Source organism: Onychomys torridus, chromosome 14 (genome assembly GCF_903995425.1).
Source record: "Onychomys torridus chromosome 14, mOncTor1.1, whole genome shotgun sequence".
Lineage (NCBI taxonomy): Eukaryota > Metazoa > Chordata > Mammalia > Rodentia > Cricetidae > Onychomys > Onychomys torridus.
Genome location: NC_050456.1, coordinates 82818459 through 82837725, shown reverse-complemented (window position 1 = coordinate 82837725; position 19267 = coordinate 82818459). Strand labels below are relative to the sequence as shown.

General features: G+C 43.9%; 1 protein-coding gene across 1 annotated transcript in view; it reads right to left on the bottom strand.

Moving 5' to 3' along the window:
* The window catches only part of Cdca7l (cell division cycle associated 7 like), a 40172-nt gene that overhangs the window by 13129 nt on the left and 7776 nt on the right, over positions 1-19267 (bottom strand). The gene's annotated exons all lie outside the window — the stretch shown is intronic.

The following is a 19267-nucleotide window of genomic DNA, read 5'->3' as shown; positions in this document are numbered from 1 at the left end:
CATGTGTACATGTGGAAGCTAGATAGAGTGCCTTCCCCAACCTCTGTCTACCTTATTAAGACAAGGTCTCTCACTTAACTTGAAATTCACTGATCCAGCTGACCTAGCTGGCCAATGAGTTTAGGAATCCTCCGGTCTCCACCTCTAAGCACTGGGATTATAGGTACTAGCCACCACAGTGGGACACCTGGGATCCAAACCCAGGTCCTCATTCTTGTGCAGCCAATAGTCACAAGGGAGCCATCCCATCCCTGAGGCCTGGTTTGTCCTCTAAAGTCTTTCATATGTGTGCTGGGGCTCTGAGCTCAGGTCTGCACACAGGCATGGAAGACACTATTCTCAAATGAGACATCCCTCCCCTCTTATTTAAGGGATTCATGTTTTTATTTCTCTCCTTATTCTTCCTTAATTTTTGGCTACAAATTTGTCATTATGTGGAATTTTTAGACTCTTCTTTTCCAATCTCTTGATTTTCTCCTTTTCTTCATAATACTCTCCACTTCTCTTTATTCTTCCTTTGCTTGGGCCTTATTTCCCTATTTTCCATTTCCATGCCCTATATTTATTACATTCATTTACTACTTCCACCTTTACCCTATATAATTCTAAACTTCATACCACACTCTCTATTGGTTGTGACTGCTTCTGTTGTATGGTTATTGGAGACACATTAATGGGCTTTAGTGGATTTTAAGTGGAAGTCTGTCTTTACAATTTAATTATTGCTACCACGGGAGCCTGTTGTCTCCTGAGTGGTGCTGGGGTGGAGACTTCTCAAGTGGGCTGCTCACTATGAAAATCCCCAAATAAAATCAGATGAGAAATCCACACCAACCCATTCACAAAGCGCAACATACAAACACAAGGAACATGAACAAGTAGGCAACATGAACAAGTAGGCAACATGACACCTCCAAAAAGTCGAGACTTCTCAACCAGTGAATTCAAAGTCCTGTGCGATCAAAGCACCAATGACGAGCTCCAAAGTTCACAACCAAATGAACACTAACTCAAAGACAGTCTAAACAAGCAGATGGTGGCATAAGGAGATCAATCCAGGCTTTGGGAAGGCAAGCTAGAAACACAGGAGGGAAGTCAGCATCTTGGGTGAGAGAATCAGCAGTGAGGATTAAAAACAGCAGCCTCATGAAGAAATGAGGCGAAGACATTGAGATCTTGAAAAATAAATCATAGAAATTAAAGACCCAATGAATCAAATAAGACACATAGTTAAAAGCAAAATCACAGGCTCACCTGAGCAGAAGAAAGAGACCTGGAATGGAGAATGAGGCAATACCGCGCTCAAATATCAGTGAAGAATTAAATAAACAAGCATGATCGCAACATGAAAGACCTCTAAGATCCAATCAAGAGATGAGACTTAAGACTCCATGGACAAGGCTGGGACTCAGTGTATAGTGCTTGCCTAGGACATATAAGGCCCTAAATTCAATTCCCCCACACACTCACACCCACACATGGGGGGGTAGAAGAGGGGGAGAGACACCCATCCATAGGGAAGAAGGGAAGGCGTAGAAAATGGTTGATGGAGTTAATAACATAATCCAAGGAAAGAGAAACCCTAACATTTAGAAATTCAAATTGAACTGACATGAAGATAAATGTTTCTACACATATACTCAAGATTTAAAACAACAACAAAGTAAATAACCAACATGAGAAGTTGGGGGGGGGGCACTAATAAAAGCAAGAGTAACATCAGACCTTTCTCATCAGCAACCCTCAAAACCAGACAAGCATGGGACATTTTATGCCATGAAAGTGAGTAACTGCCAACCAAGAGAACCATACCCACCACCTAAGTTATCTTTTAAATTGACTATGACACAAATTAAGGCAGCACATGACCAAGCTAAGAAAGCATTCAATGCTTAAAGGGATATCACACACAGAAGAAGACACTGTCAATCACGAGAACACTGAGAAGAACAGATGAGCCTGGGACAGCCGAAAAGGAAATCATTATAGCAAACACAGGAAACCAGGGAGCCCTAAATACTAACTGGAGGTGGGTGGAAAGTGGGGTGCCAGGAGCAGAGCAAACCGTAATCCAACCAAGGAGAAAAACAACTGGCAACATTATGGGTCTTGGCAAACCTCTTCCAATAAAGTCTGCAACACAAACAGTCTTAACTTACCAACTTATAGGCAAGGCTGGGACTCAGTGTATAGTATAGTGTTTGCCTAGGACATATAAGGCCCTAAATTCAATTCCTCTGTTAATCTAACAATAACAAAGGTCCAAATTAGTAAGGTCAAAGACAAAAAGGGGGAATTACAATAGATTCCAATGCGATTCAGGGGATCATTAGGAAATATCTTTAAAAGTTATATCCTAAAAAATTAGACAATGTAGAAGAATTCTAATTGATAAATTCCTAGCCTCATAGACCAGCCATTAAGAAGATTAAAAACCATTTAAACACCAAGCAAGGAAACTATAGCAGTAAGAGCCAAAAAGAAGTCCTGGATCTGATTGACTTGTTAGGTGTGGATGACTCAACACGATGCTCATGTTTCCCACAACAGAAGGGGAAGGGATGTGACCAAACTCACTCTATGAAGCCAATGTGTCTTGAAACCCAAACTAGATAAGGACACAGCAACAAACAGACCAATATCCTTAATGGACACAGATACAATTCTCCATAAAATTGTGCAAACCAAATTCAAGAATAAGGGAGCAGTAAGATGGGAGCTCACAGGGCACAGAGGTAAGCTTACTATTTTTCCACTAAATAAATGGACATGGCACCAAACTGCCTTCTGAATACATTTCTCTATAACTGTAGATTAGTACAGCTCTTGGTCCACATCGAGGCTTCTTTGTGCAGTGGATGGTAGTCAACAAAGAAACTCACAACTGGTCAAAGTGCAGACAGTTAAGTGTCTAAGGCAGTGGTTCTCAACCCCTTTGGGGATTCCATATCACATACCCTGCATATCAGATATTTACATTACATTCATAATAGCAGCAAAAATTACAGTTATAAAGCAGGACCAAGGGGTTGTAGCATTGGGAAGGTTGAGGGACCTAAGGGGTGCTCGGCTGAAATGGAACATCTATATTTGCATTAGTTCCTTTTCTGTTGCTGTGATAAAATATCATGACCAAATGCAACTTAAGGAAGAAAAATATTCATTTAGGCTTATGGTCTCAGAGGAAGAGTCCAAAATGGCAGGGTAGGCATGGCAGCAGGTAACCAGAGCAGGAAGCTAAGAGATCACATCTTCAACCACAAACATGAAGCAAAGACAGAGAGAACAGGAAGACGGGAATGCTATCAACTCTCAAAGCCCACCCCCAGTGACCAGCTTCCTCTACCAACCCTCCTAAAGGATCCATAGCTTTCCAAACAGTGACGCCAACTGGGAACCCAATGTCAAAACATGTGAGCCTATGGGGGACACACAACATCAGATGCAGGGAACAGTGTGGAAGAGGGGGCAGGGAGACTTTTAAGAGCCAGAGGTTGGGAAGAATTGGGGCAAATAGTGTCTTCTAGTGTCCCTGTACTCATGAACTCACAGCATAAGATCAAGCTATTCAGCATGCAAGTGGAGACTGGGGGCAGGGGGAGTGGGAGCCACCAGTCCCCCACTGGCCCAGAAGCTAGTAACAACTGGCTGCTTCTAGGGAAGGCAGAGTCAGTTTTCATTAGGGGTACGGCCCTGGTAGGTTGGCCTGTTCCAGTGGATGGCCCCACATCCATGCCTCTAGGAGGGGTGTAAATTGGACATGAAGTTGAAGGGAGTGGGGAGTCTATCTGGAAAGTGTGGGAGTAAATATGATCAAAATACATTCAATGCATAAAATAATCAATTAATAAAAAATTAAAATAAGTAAAACAGAGAGGAGGAAAGGAAATCACATACTATGATCGAACTACTTCATTCCAGGAGTGTAAGGATATGCAAATCAATATATGCAAACCATCAAATGTCATACAGCACATAAATACACTTAAAGGACAAAAAATTTAGGATTACCTCAACAGACAATCAACAAAAAGACCTCTGACAAAATTCAACATCCCTTCATGATAAAAGGCCTAGGAATAAGAACATACATCAACATTTTACTCCATAAACATGGAGTAGTTCCTGTAAGTCTAGGAATGATACAAGGGTACCCATTCTCTCCATTCTAAATCCATTTAGTGTCTAAAGCCAAGCTAGAACAGTAAGACAACAGAAATAACAGGGATATAAAGAGGAACCAAAGAAACTAAACTACCCGAACGTGCTGATAATATGATCCTATACTTAAAAGGCCCTAAACATTCCGCCAGAAATCACTTAGTGCTCATAAACATTTTAAGCAGGGTAAAAAAAACAACATATAAAGAAATTAATTAGTGGCTTTTCTACATGCCAGCAATGAACTAAACACACACACACCAGGAAGAACAAGACCTAAAAATAAACCTAGCTGAGGAGATGCAAAACACGTAAAAAAAAAAAAAAAAATCATTACACACTGAAGAAAAAAAAAAAACTGAAGACACTACAAGATAAAAAGACCTCCCATACTCATAAATTGGCAGAAAAAAATAATATATTAGAAAGAGCAGTTTACAGATTCGATGCCATGCAAGCCTCACAAAACTAAAAAAAGAACAAAACCCCAACCCCAGTGCTCAAACAGAAGCACAAAAGACCCCAAATAGACAAAGCACAAACAGCAGCAAGACAGGAGCGGCCAGTCCCTGACCTCAGACAACACTACGAGTCACACTAACAAACACCTACAGAGTACCAGCACAGACACAGACGACCAGTAGACCAGAACCGCAGAAACAAACCCACACAGCTACAAGAAAGGCACCAAAAACATTCACTGGTGGGGTGTGGGTGTGTGTGGGGGAGCCTCTTCAATAATAGTGTACCCTCATGTGAAAGAATGAAAACAGAACTCATTGTCTCTTAGCCTGCATAAAAATCAATCCAAATGGATCAAAGACCCAGTAAGAAATTCTGAAACTGCTAGAGGAAAACGGAAGCAAAACATTTCAAGACACAGGTGTAGGTAAGGGCTTTCTAACAATTGGGATTATAAAACATTAAGATTTCTGTACAATGAAGGGACAGTATACAAAGACGGCAATGTCTTTGCCAACTATACATCTGACAGGAAATTAAGAATCAGAATCTATAGGAATCCCAAAAAGCCAATCATCTAATCAATAAATGGGCTAATGAACTGGATAGCTCTCCAAGAACAAATGCAGAGGGTATCTGGAGACCTGTCAAACTGCCCAAAGTCCTTAGACAAGAAGGAAATGTAAGCTAAAACTGCTTTAAAGTTTTTATTTCATCCCAGTCATGCTGGGAAGGATGTGGCCAAGAGGCATCTTACTCATTGCTGGTGGGAATGTAGCCTGCATAGATAGCCACCATAGGTCAAAATCGTACAAATGAGATAACCATATGACCTAGCCGGCAACCCCTGGGTGCATACTCGGACAACTCAGTCAGTGGAACACAATATCACACACTACATTTACTGCTACACTGTCCATAACAGACAAGACGGAACCAGCCTAGAAGTTGATCAACAGATGAGTAGATACGCAGCATTTGGTACAGACACACAGTTTTATTTGATTCTAACAAAGAAGGAAACTATCACATGTGTGGGGAAAGGAGCAGAATTGAAAATAATTGTGTTAATCAGAATTAGCCAGTCAGAATGACAAACACATGTTTTCTGTCTACACACAGATTCATATCTAGATAGATAGTGCATAAAAGTAGGAACATGACTATGAAAGAAAAGAAGAGGTCTAGCAGGAGGGGAAACAAGAGAGGAGAAATCTGTCATCTGAGTGGGAGCTGCTTGAGAGGAGGAAGGGCCCGGGGAGAGGAAGCCAGTGTGGGATGGGGGATGGGGGATGGTGAGTGTGGGGATGGGGGATGGTGAGTGTGGGGATGGGGGATGGTGAGTGTGGGGATGGGGGATGGTGAGGAGGTGAGTGTGGGGATGGGGGATGGTGAGTGTGGGGATGGGGGATGGTGGGGAGGTGAGTGTGGGGATGGGGGATGGTGAGTGTGGGGATGGGGGATGGTGAGTGTGGGGATGGGGGATGGTGAGTGTGGGGATGGTGGGGAGGTGAGTGTGGGGATGGGGGATGGTGAGTGTGGGGATGGTGGGGAGGTGAGTGTGGGGATGGGGGATGGTGAGTGTGGGGATGGGGGATGGTGGGGAGGTGAGTGTGGGGATGGGGGATGGTGGGGAGGTGAGTGGGGATGGGGGATGGTGAGGAGGTGAGTGTGGGATGGGGGATGGTGAGTGTGGGGATGGGGGATGGTGGGGAGGTGAGTGTGGGGATGGGGGATGGTGAGTGTGGGGATGGGGGATGGTGGGGAGGTGAGTGTGGGGATGGGGGATGGTGAGTGTGGGGATGGGGGATGGTGAGGAGGTGAGTGTGGGGATGGGGGATGGTGAGGAGGTGAGTGTGGGGATGGGGGATGGTGGGGAGGTGAGTGTGGGGATGGGGGATGGTGAGTGTGGGGATGCGGGATGGTGGGGAGGTGAGTGTGGGGATGGTGGGGAGGTGAGTGGGGATGGGGGATGGTGAGTGTGGGGATGGGGGATGGTGAGTGTGGGATGGGGGATGGTGGGGAGGTGAGTGTGGGATGGGGGATGGTGAAGAGGTGAGTGTGGGGATGGGGGATGGTGAGGAGGTGAGTGTGGGGATGGGGGATGGTGGGGATGGTGAGGGGGTAAAAATGTATATATGAATACATGTATGGAAATGTCACAATGAAACCCAGTTCTCTGTTGCTAATCAAACATTTAAAATTTTTCTTTCCTTTGTTCAAAGCAGCATATTCAGTTGTCAAGTCAGGCAGTTATCTTCTTCAATGGGTCATCAAATGATCAAACACAGGCCGTCCTACATAATACAGGACATTATTCAACCTTAGAAAGGAAAGAAATCTGGCTCACAGTTACATGCTAAGTTAAATAGGCTGGTTGCAAAAAGAACAAATGCTAAGTGGCTGCATGATGGGTATGGTAAGTAGAAAAGTGGCTGAATAGATACAGTTTTAGTCACACAGGAAGAGTTCTGGAGTGTAGCAGGAATCTTAAAGGGTCTTACTAATAAAATAAAACACAAGGCCAGGTATTGGGGTGAAAGCTAGATGATCAGAGAAGCAGAACAAGCCACAGCTTCCTCACTTTTCCAGTTCCTGATCCCTTTTTCAGCTGATCCCGTTTCCTCAGACTGGAAGCCTCTGAGTCCTCGTTCAGAATGGATCTCAGCTGAACTGCTGCTCAAAAGCCTAAAAGCTTAACCAGCCAAATGCTTCTAGTTTCTGGCCATCACGCCTTATATACCTTTCTGCTTTCTACCATCACTCACTTTACCATAATTAAAAAACATCAATAAAAGACAAATTTGAAAGGGGGGGGGGGTCCGCGACAGCCCAGTCTAATGCTCCCAACACTTCAGATGCATGTGGGCTGAGAACCCAACCTGCTCCTGGAAGGCAGGTTCAGATACACTGCACATGAGCCAGGGTTCAGCTGCAGGACTCCATAGCCACCATCAAGCCCCAGTACTCAGATTCCAAACCACAGCAGTTACCTGAGAGCCCAGGACGGAGTCCAGCTCTGCTGCATCCTAAGGAGTACTGAGAAAACCTGCTAAGTTCTGCTTCTCACCAAGTGCCCCTTCCCAGCATCCCTACAACAGAGGAATGCTTTAGAGCAGTGGTTCTCAATGTGGGGGTCACATAAGACCATCAGAAAACACAGATATTTACATTACAATTCATAACAGCAGCAAATTAGTTATAAAGTATCAACGAAAATAATTTTATGGTTGGGGGCCACCACAACATGAGGCACTGTATTAAAGGGTCACAGCGTTACCAACTGCCGTAGAGGAGGGTTCCATACCACCCTGGCTCCTGCCAACTCAAGTCTTAACTGAAGTTCCATTTACAAAAAGAAACAAACTATCAACATGCCTCAAAGTGCCAGCTGGCTTCCAGTCAGGTATTTATTTCTGAAAATAAATCAATGTAAGGCATCATTAAACTTTTATATCATACAAGTATAATTTTAATTAAGGCTTAGCTTTTCTACATCTCAGATACTTAAATTTACCCTCCCTATACTAAACTACACCACCTAGCCATGGGGAACATATTCATCATCTATTACTATTTTCTTTCTTAATATGGTGTGGGGTGGGGGGGGGTATCTCATGTACCTCAGATGCCTTTGACTTCAGATCCCCCTCCCTCCACCTCTCCAGTCCTGGGACTACAGGCGTGCCCCAACAGGCTCTGTGCAGTGTTGAGGAGTAAACACAGAGCTCTGTGTGTGCCAGGGAAGCACCCGCCACCCGAGCAGCACCCCTGCCCGTGCTCATCAGAGGAAAATAGTAAGATCCTCCTTTAAAGCTGATTAATTACGGCCTGATGCTGATACAGCCTCATGAAATGTTCCGTACTCCAGGAATGTGAGTGAGCATTTCACCTGGAAACAGGCTCCACCTTAGCACGCTCCTCACAAAGTCAAAGCACCCGGCTAACAGGACCCATTCTGTAAGGCGGAGAGTCCTGCACGTATGAAGAAATACGGCATAGAGAAGCTTCAGATTCCCCTCGACCCACCACCAAGGCCAAGGTATGGCATCTTCTACTTTTCTTTTCTTTTCTTTCTTTTTTTGTTGTTGGAGCGCGGTGAGACAGTCTCACTGTGTAGGCCCACCCAGCCTGTAACTGGGCCAGGTGGGCCTCACACTCAGAGATCCACCTGCCTCTGCCTCTAGAGTGCTGGATTAAAGGTGCATGTGACCATGCCCAATGCAAACACAGTAATTCCTTCAAATCTTATACAAATAAACTAGTTGGTATATAAGAAGCACATCTCACAGTTTCCAAGAACTGACGCAAATGTGGGTCACAGAGCTCAGTATAAACCTAGGCTGTGGAGGCATGCTCAATCACAAGCACTTCAAAGTCCCAGGGGTTCCGGCTGGAAGCAGCCAGGACAACAAAGGCCCCGCCCCTGAAAAGACAAGAGAATAAAAGAGAAAAGGAAAGAGGTTGAAAGGGAGAGAAAGATCAGTTCCTAAACTCCTCAAACTTCTAGAAGAAAACAAGGTGGGGTAAGTTATTAAAACAGAATCAGGGGCTGGAGAGATGGCTCAGCAGTTAAAAGCACTGGCTGTTCTTCCAGAGGTCCTGAGTTCAGTTCCCAGGACCCACATGGTGGCTCACAACCATCCGTAATGAGATCTGGCGCCCTCTTCTGGCATGCAGGCAGAACACTGTATACATAATAAATAAATAAATATTTAAATAAAATAAAATAAACAGAATCAGAAGCACAATGAAGATTCTATGTATTTATTTTGTGCGTTTGCATGAGCGTGTGTGTGTGTGTGTGTGTGTGTGTGTGTGTGTGTGCATGCGCACACATTTGTGTATGTTTGTGGGTATATATGCAGGTGGAGGCCAATCACCTCAATCTCATCTGAGAGTCTCACTGAAACTGGCACTCACCTATTCAGCTAGACTGGCTGTCCAGCAAGGCCCAGGGAGCCTTGGCCTCCCCAGCACTAGGATTACAGGTGTGTGCCACCATTCATGGCTTTTTTACATACGTTCTGGGCATCAAACTTGGGTCTACTTGACCACCCGAACCATCTCCAAGCTCAAATTTTAATAATTCATGAATTACAACAAAACTTGTGCTCTTCAAAAGGGGGCTATGTAGCTGTGGTGTACACATATAACCCCACCACTCATCAGGCTGGAACAGGAAGATCATGAGAGTTCAAGACCAGATGAGGCTACACAGCAAATTCCAGGCCAATCTTGATTACCTTGTGGATTTTGGTTCAGGAAAACAAAGGGAAAAAGCAGATAAGAAAATGAAATGAAGAGAGTCATGGGCTGGGAGAAACATGTGCAGGTCATATACTTGATAAGGACCTACACCCAGAAAAAAATAAAGAACCCTCAAAACTCAGTAACAAGAAAACAGCCCAAAGAAAACATAGGCAAAAGGTCTGAGCAGAAAACCTGTCAAAGGCACAGGCGGGAGGTGAGCACATGAGCAGTGGCAAATGTCACTCATGAAGGATGGGGAACTAAAAGTACACAGAGACAAACCATGCAGGAGGCCATTTCGTGCTTCATCAGCCCCACATGCTGCAGCATGGCGTGCAAAGGTAGAGCCACTCTGCAAAACAATTGACAGTTTTTAACAATAAAGTCAAACATTCATTTACCATCAACCCAACAATCCCACACGTGCTCACACTTGTTTGTATTTCAAAACCACGAGACAACGCAAATCAATGAGGAATAAAGAAAATTTGATATTTATCTAGACAAAAGAACACGACACAACTATTTTTAAAAAAGGATAAATCTGACACACAACCCACACAAATCTCAAGTGCACTATGTCAAGTGAAATGGGCTGCATCCTGCATGACTCCACTGAAATGATGTGGAAAAGGAAAAACTAGAGACAGTACACATCAACAACTACTTAGGGATAGACATGAGGGCTTTAAAAGGCAACAGGGAATTTCAGAGACTTACACAGCTAGGGATGTATGCCAAAACTCACAGAACTACACACTAAAATGGCAAACTGTCTTGAATTAAACCTTAATGAATAAGGAAAAATATATTGTACTGGCTGGTTTTGTGTGTCAACTTGACACAAGTTAGAGTCATCAGAGGAAGGAGCCTCAGTTGAGGAAATGCCTCCTTGAGATCCAGCCTGTAAGGCATTTTCTCAATTAGTGATCAGTGGGGGAGGCCCCAGCCCATGGTGGGTGGTGCCATACCTGAGCGGCTGGTCTTGGGTTCTACAAGAAGGTGGGCTGAGCAAGCCAGGGGAAGCAAGTCAATAAGCAACTCCCCTCCATGGCCTCTGCATCAGCTCCTGCCTCCAGGATCCTGCCCTGTTTGAGTTCCTATCCTGGCTTCCTTCAGTAACGAACAGCAGTGCTGAAGTATAACCCAAATAAACCCTTTCCTCCCCAACTTGCCTTTTGGTCATGGTGTTTCATTGCAGCAACAGAAACCGTAAGACATAGATATACAGTACAGGTGAACACAGGTCACCCAGAAATGGATCCTAGTGTATAACATTACAAAGTACTGGAAGGGTAGGGGTGCGGGTGAGGGCACCACACATCAGAGAAAAAGGTCCTGCCAATGAAGTGAGAAGCTGGCTGTGGAAGAAAGGCAGCTGATGCTGTCAATCAGATGTAGAGTTCAGGAGTAACCCATCAAGGAGGACATCATCAATGTGACCCTCATACAACTTCTTTCTTAAAATTTAAAGAAAAAAGTTGCACCAAAGATCTGCCACAAACAGGATAAATTATCACTAACACTTGTGGGATATTTTGATCACACTCTGACACACACAAGACTGACAATAAAGTTTACTTTGAATCAGAGGGCAGAGCTATCTACTAGCTGACCAAATTAGCCATAGAGGTTTTGGAGGACTGAGGACATATAGAGAGACACAGGAGTAGTAGGGTAGGGCATAGAAAGAGTCCCACAGCTGGGTGGTGGTGCCACATGCCTTTAATCCTAGCACTCGGGAGGCTGAGCCAGGCGGATCTCTGTGAGTGAGAGGCTAGCCTTGTCTACAGGGTAAGATCCAGGACAGGCACCAAAACTACACAGAGAAACCCTGTCTCAACAAACCAAAATAATAATAATAATAATAATAATAATAATAATAATAATAATAAATAATTCTTGTCCCTTTTTTTGGATCAAGAAAGGAGAGAGAAAGGTTGTCACTGGTCACTTCTCTGCTGTTTCTTTGTTCAAGTTCTTACCCTGATATCTGACTCCCGAGCTTTTACTGATAAAGAATGAACAAACACTTCAAACATTCTTGCATAAAGAGTCACAGATGCAAGGGTGGGGGAGTATGAATGCAGTGACCAGGCAACACAGAAGATGCTAAAAATCCCATGTCTGAATCTTCCAGGGTCCTGGTAATTAAAGGAAAGGGAATGAAACATATTTTCATCTAGTAGCTCTTGCTCCAGTTCTGAAAACCTGCTTGGTAATGGGAATGTGCGACAAGATAGACATCACTATTCAGAATGAGCTGGAAGGCAAATGGGCCATATTTCTCTAAGAACTTGTGTAAGAATGATATGCGGCACTGGTTACCACACGGAAAGGTCACAGCCACGATAAAACCCAGTATCAGAGGAAGAGGAAGTAGGGGGACAAAAGAACCAGGCCTCGGGGAAGCATGTGCAGAGAGCAGAGAGAGGGAGAGCGACAGATGGGGGGCAGAGAGATCAGAACAGAGAGAGGAGGTGGGGGGGGGGGGTCTGTGTCCAGCTCTTTAAGGCACAGGTGGGCTTATGAAGCTATACCACGCATGTGCAAATTGTGTGACAACACCACATAATCACTAGCACACACGGATGATGTAAGACGCCAAGACCCCTCGCCTAGCTCCTGAACTGGCATGTGTGGTCATGCAGCTGTGGTCATGCAGCTGGAGTGTGGTGAGTGCGGCAGAATCCCAACAACTTGGATCATATTTGCCCAAAACATACAAAGAAATGGGAACTGACTCAAAAGAAGAAATAAATGGGCTGAAACTATCCCCATGGAGATTCAGATACTGTGCTTCCCCTTAAGAAGCAAAAAACAAGCACAAAGAACTATAGGAACTAAGGAGTATTGTTGAGCAATTCACCCCAGACAAAACACTGCATTTTTATTAATGATATTAAATTACTATTAAACTATTACAATATAGGATGCTATCTATAGTGGTCAGAACCACAGAAAACATCTATAGAAAGCACTAAAGAAGTGTGAGCCAGGGAGTGGTGGCACATGCCTTTAGTCGCAGCAACTGGGAGGCAGAGGCAGGCGGATCTCTGTGAGTTTGAGGCCATTCTGGTCTACATAGAAAAGCCAAGGACAACCAGGGATACACAGAGAAACCCTGTGTTGCAGGAATCTTAAATTGGTCTTTAAAAAAACCCTGAGCCAGATATTGGGGTAAATATTGAAAGATCAGAGAGACAAAGAAATAAGCCACTAGAGAAACGTCTCACCACTATACAATACTCAGGCCAAATGGAAGGCAAGATTCTATCTCCAAGAATCCTCTGACTGAAAGCCCCTGAGTCCTCAGCCAAAAAGGCTCTAGTTCCTGTCTCCTCATACCTTACATGCCTTTCTCTGCCCAGCCATTTCACTTCCCTCCTAGTGCTGGGATTAATGGTGTGTGTGCTTCCCAAATACTGGTAGCAAAGGCATGAGATCTCAAGTGCTGGGATTAAAAGTGTGTGCCACCACTGCCTGGCTCTGTTTCTCTCCTAGACTGAGTCAATCTTATGTAGTCCAGGGTGGCTTTGAACTCACAGAGATCCAGACAGATCTCTGCTGTGGTAATACATTGTATACCCTAATAAATTTGCCCAAGGATCAGAGGACAGCACCAGCCACTAGATTAGACAGAGGTCAGGCAGTGGTGGCACACACCTTTAATCCTATCACTCGGAAGGCAGAGATCCATCTGGATCTCTGAGTTAAAGGCCACCCTGGGCTACATGAAATTGATCTAGTATAGGGGAGAAACAGAGCCAGGCAGTGGTAGCACACACCTTTAATCCCAGCACTTGAGATCTCAAGCCTTTGCTTGGGAAGCACACACATCTTTAATCTCAAAAAGTAATAAGGCAGGGCAGAGAAAGGTTTATAAGGTGTGAGGACACAGGAACTCACTCTCTTTAGGCTGAGGATTTCCTAGAAGTGAGAACTAGTAGCTGGCTATTCTGACTTTTTGATCTTTCAGCTTTCACCCTGATATCTGGCTCTGGGTTTTGTTTGTTTGTTTGTTTTTTTAATTAAAAGACCATCTAAGATTCAAACAATACTCTGCCTCCCAAATGCTAGGATTAAAGGTGTGTGCCACCACTGCCTGGCCTCTGTTTAATCTAGTGGCTGGCTCTGTCCTCTGATCCTCAGGCAAGCTTTATTTGATACACAAAATAGCACCACAACCCTGTCTCAAAAAACCAAAAGAAAGAAAGGAAGGAAGGGAGGGAGGGAAGAAGAGAGGGAGGGAGGGAAGTAGGGAGGGAGGTGAGGAAAATGAACATAAACCAAGGCAGTAATGATGGAGAGATGAAAAGGGTGTAAGGAGCCAAGAGTGCTGATACACATCTACAATCCCAGCACTCAAGAGGGTCAGGGTGGGCTACATGGTGCAAACTCCATCTCAAGAAGAAAAGATACATAGAAAGCATAAAAGAAAGGCATGCAGGGCCTGGTGGCAGGTCTATAATCTCAAACTGCTCCAGAGGCTGAAGCAGGAAGACCAAAGGACTGCCTAGGCTACAGAGTAAGTCTGAGGTCAGCGTGACTCACTTAACAAAGCCCTCTCTCAAAAAGAATGCTGGTGATACAGTTCAGTGGCAGAGCTCTTGGTTAGCAGGCTTAAGGCCTGGGTTTATGCTCCAGCCCTGCAAAATGTATTTATTTATTTTATTTCATGTAATGATACAGCTAAATGCTAATTAGAGGAGACTCACATCCGATCCTGTTGAAAGAAAAAGACAGAAAACACATACACACAAAGCTGTTACAGAGACAGTGTAAACGAGGTCAACTCACCCAGACAATGTAACACTTTCCAATATATGCTCCAAAACCAAAGCTTCAAAAATGCAAAAGAGGAACAGCACTGCCGAGACCCAGACGACAACACCTCACTTTCAACAAGGATGGAATAGTGAGCAGCCCAGAACAGAAGGCTTCAACAATAAACCATCCAGAAGAAACAAAGAACACAACTCAACAAAGCATGTGTTTTTCTCAAGTATACACATACAATTATCCACTATCCAGACCAGACCACATGCTAGTCTAAACAATATATGTGATACATTTTAAATAACTAACATCATAAAGCCATCTTTCCTGACAAGTAGAATTAAAATGGGAAGTCAGAAATTGCAGGGAAGCAGGCAAGTTCTCAGGTAAACAGAAATCAAACTTTCTCCCAAGCAGCCCATGAGGCAGAGAAGAAACCACAAAAGATGAGAAAATACAAGCTGAGTATCCCTATCTCAAAAATCCAAAACCTGAAACGCTCCAAAATCCGAACTTTGTTGAGTCCTTCATGATGGAAAATCACATAACATCATCATACAATAGGTTTTGTTTTGTTTGTTTGTTTGTTCCTGGTTTTCCCAGACATGGTTTCACTGTGTAGCCATGGCGGTTCTGGAACTTACTCTGGAGACAGGCTGGCCTTAAACTCAGAGATCCGCCTGCCTCTGCACCACCACCACTCTGCTTAACATGATAGTTTCATGAACAAATAAATTATATTCAGCCTATATGCAGAAGGCTTTGTTTTGCATTCTGACTCGAGTTCCACCCCAAAATAGCTTTTATGTATAAGCAAACACTCAATGAAATAAATGCTTTTGGTCTCAAGCATTTCAGATGAGCAATACTCAACCTGTGTTCCTTGAAACAAACATAACCAAATCTGTGCACGATGGCAAACCCTGCGCTGTCTGGGACAGGCACAGCTGTAAATGTGCAAATTAACAGGAAGATCATTAACTTCATACATTAAGGAACCAGAAAAACACACAGCGAAGTGGACCCAAAGCCGACAGAAGGGACTACTAAGGATTACAGCCGTGACAAAATCGGGGATAAAATCACAACAGAGAATAAGTGATAAAACAAAGTTAATTTTTCAAAATATTAACAAAATTAGCAAGCCTTCCAGTTCACTGACTTGAAAGCAGGGAATCTTCAGGCACTAAAATCAGAAAACAAATGGAGAGACATTATCATTAAGTTTACAAAGGTTTCTAAAACAAAGAATTTAGGAGACCTACAGGTGACCGCATGCCAAAACTTGGCTCACATAGATAAAATGAACACAATTCTGGTAACATACTGCCTACCAAGACTCAATGATAAAGAAAGAGAAGACCAGAATAGACCTACAGGTAGTAAGGATTTGGATCAGTGATCAAAACTGTCCCCAGAAGTAATGTCAGAAACTGACAGTTTCAGTGATGAACTCTGATAAAAACACTTCATAGAGTATCCTCAAACTCCTCCAAAGGTGAAGAGGAAAAAACATCCCTTAACTTTACCTAGGAGAACACTACCTGATACCAAAGCCAGACAAAGACTGGTCAAGAGTATAGAGCAACACCCCGTGAGGCAAACCCCTTCACACAATGCCAGCAAACTTAATTGGCAACACAATAAAAGATGCCCACAAGAGCAAGCGAGGTATGCTGCTACAATGCAAAACAGCTTAACATATGAAATGTAAACGCATTATATTGAAATTAAGGGGGAAGAGACCATTACAGCTAATACAAAAAAATCATCAGAGAAAACTCTGAGAAAAACAAAATCAACAATAATGGAAGGGAACCGCATCAATATATTAAAATCCATGATTACTCTCAATGGTGAACCAAAGACTGACATGTCTAAAGATCAGGGATAAACTAAGCATGCCTCCTTTCACCTCTGCAACATAGCCTTGAAAATTCTAGCAATTAGGCAAGATTTAAAAAATAAATAAATAAATAAAGTTTATCTGGGCTGGAAATGAGTAAAACACATCTGTCAGGACGAAACACACCCATGTTCAGGAGAGCCTTCACTAGGGGATACACAGTAACGTTCCAGGACATAAAGTCTCAGAGCAACTATGTGCCACTAACAAGCAACAATCCAACAAAGAAATCACAAAACAATTCCATTTACAAAGGCATAAAAAATGAGCAACGAGGCGGAAGTCTTACATAAACCCAACTAAAACACTGTATCTGAAGACTTTTGAGACACGGGAAATACACACACTCCTCTGTCCATGGATCAGACATGGCCTTGTCAAGACGCCTGCACTGGTCAAAGCTACCTGCAGATTTTATATGATCCGGTCAAAATCTCAGTGCTGTTTCTGGCAAACGCTGAAAAGCCTCTCTTGAAACGTCACGTAGAACCTGGCGGGGCTTTATCTGAAAGTCAGACTAGAGTGGAAGAATCCCCCGCCTGACTTCGGCCCACACTGCAAAGCTGCTGGGATCCAGCAGGTGGCGCTGTCATGGATGGAAACCAACAGGAGAATGAAAACCGGCCACTCACGGTCAAGGGGGCAACACTATCAGAAAGAACATTCTAATCAAGAAACAGTGTTAAGGGGAGCTCCTACACATGACAGCAGGAAGCTGGACTCTTAAGCCACCTACCAAGGTAGTTAGAAAACATAAATATGAGAGTCACCTCTGTCAACCCGCTCTTAAAAGAAACCAGGGGATTCATGACATGGTGAATTAGACTTCCCAAGAATGAAAGGGCTGAACCCTGGCCTAAACACGGCAGGATCTCTACAACTAAGTGATAGAAAAAAAAATAATTTCTATGCTTACTTTGGCAGCGCATATACTAAAAATAAGTAACTTTTTTTTTTTTTTTTTTTTTGCAAAAGACATTGCGTAAACAGTGCAAAGGCAGCCTGCAGAGCAAATTCATTCTATCTGATAAATAACATCCAGAACTAGAAAACTAGGAAATGGGCAAAGGACCTGGATTACCAATCCTACAGTGATATACAGAGATGGCCCACATGCATGGCATGAAAGGCATCTCTAACCCCAGCACTGGGGAGGCAGAGGTAGGTGGTCTCTGAGTTTGAGCCCAGCCTGGTTTATAGAACCAGTTTCAGGCCAGTGCTACATAGTGAGAGCCTGCCTCAAAAAAAAAAAAAAAAAAGAAAAAAGAAAAAAAGAAAAAGAAAAAGAAAAAAAAAAAGAAAAGAAAAGAAAATCTGACACATGCTAGTGCATGGATGAACATATTAAACATTGTGCCAAGTGGAATATTCCAGTCACAACAGGGAGGTACTGAATACCGCACTGCACTATGTACAGTGATATCTGATAGTCAAATTCTCAGAGAAATTAGGATAGAGGCACTGGGTGCATGTGGTATATACATGTATGGATGTGCATACCTGTGCGCTTGAGTGTAGAGGCTAGAAGTTGACATCAGGTGTGATCAATCACTCCCCCCCCCCCACCTTTTGAGACAGTCTTTCACCAAGCTCACTGATGTGTCTAGACTGGCTGCCCAGGCACCCTCCTGTCTCTGCTTCCCCAGCCCTGGGATTATAGTCATACACTGCTACACCTGGCCTTTTGTGTGGGTGCTGGGGATATGAACCCAGGTCCTCACACTTGGCCAGAGCTCCACGGCCCAAGCCATCTCCCCAGCCCTTATTTAACCATTAGTACATAGTTAAGAACACTAACATTGTTTTGAACTGTCGTCTCTCTCCTGAACTTTCTGGCATTCTGAACGGAAGCTCTGTCCCCCATGCCTTTTCCTGGAGGTTATTATCACTGCTATCATAGGCCATCCTGCCCCTAGGTCCCTCAGATGACAGCCACAGAGGGAATCCAAAGCCTGTTATTAATAATATCAAACATACCCACACCTCTACCAGAGGCTCACAATCAAAATGGTTTCTTGTTCATGCTACACACTCATCATCAGCCAGGCAGAGGCCCCTCGCACACCAGATCACCTGGCAAAGCCTGCACAACTGGAATGCCAGCAGGTACCAGGGCAGAGACATGAGGTACCATGACCACAGGCTGCCATTTAAAGATTCACAGTTCACTGGCTGGGGCCTGTGTTTCAAAGATCCAGAGAAACAGGAGCCTCTTGACTAAGAACGCTAGAGTTGAGGCCTGGTGACTTCCACACTGGACCTGGAAGGCAGGCAGTCTGGAAGACAGCTCTCCACATGTGTGAGAGACTAAGAGACAGCAGTGGCAGCACTGTTCCAGTCTACATCCAGCTAGCACCTATGTATTAAACATCTACTATGTACTGGGTACTGTGCACAGTCCAAGAATGGAGTCGTGTGAGAATTCTGAGTGCTTGTGAGAAAACCACAAGAAAACAGGTGCTGTGGGATGTCTTTCCATACGTTGTGATTATGTGTTGCCCTGATTGGTGAATAAATAAAGCTGCACTGGCCAATGGCAAGGCAGCTTAGAGGCAGGCAGGAAATCCAAGCAGATATACAGGGAGAAGAAAGGAGAGGAAGAAGGGACGCCAGCTGCTGCCAAAGGAACAGCAAGATGCCAGCAGACCAGTAATGTCATAGCCACGTGGCAACTTATAGATTAATAGAAATGGGTTAAGTTATAAG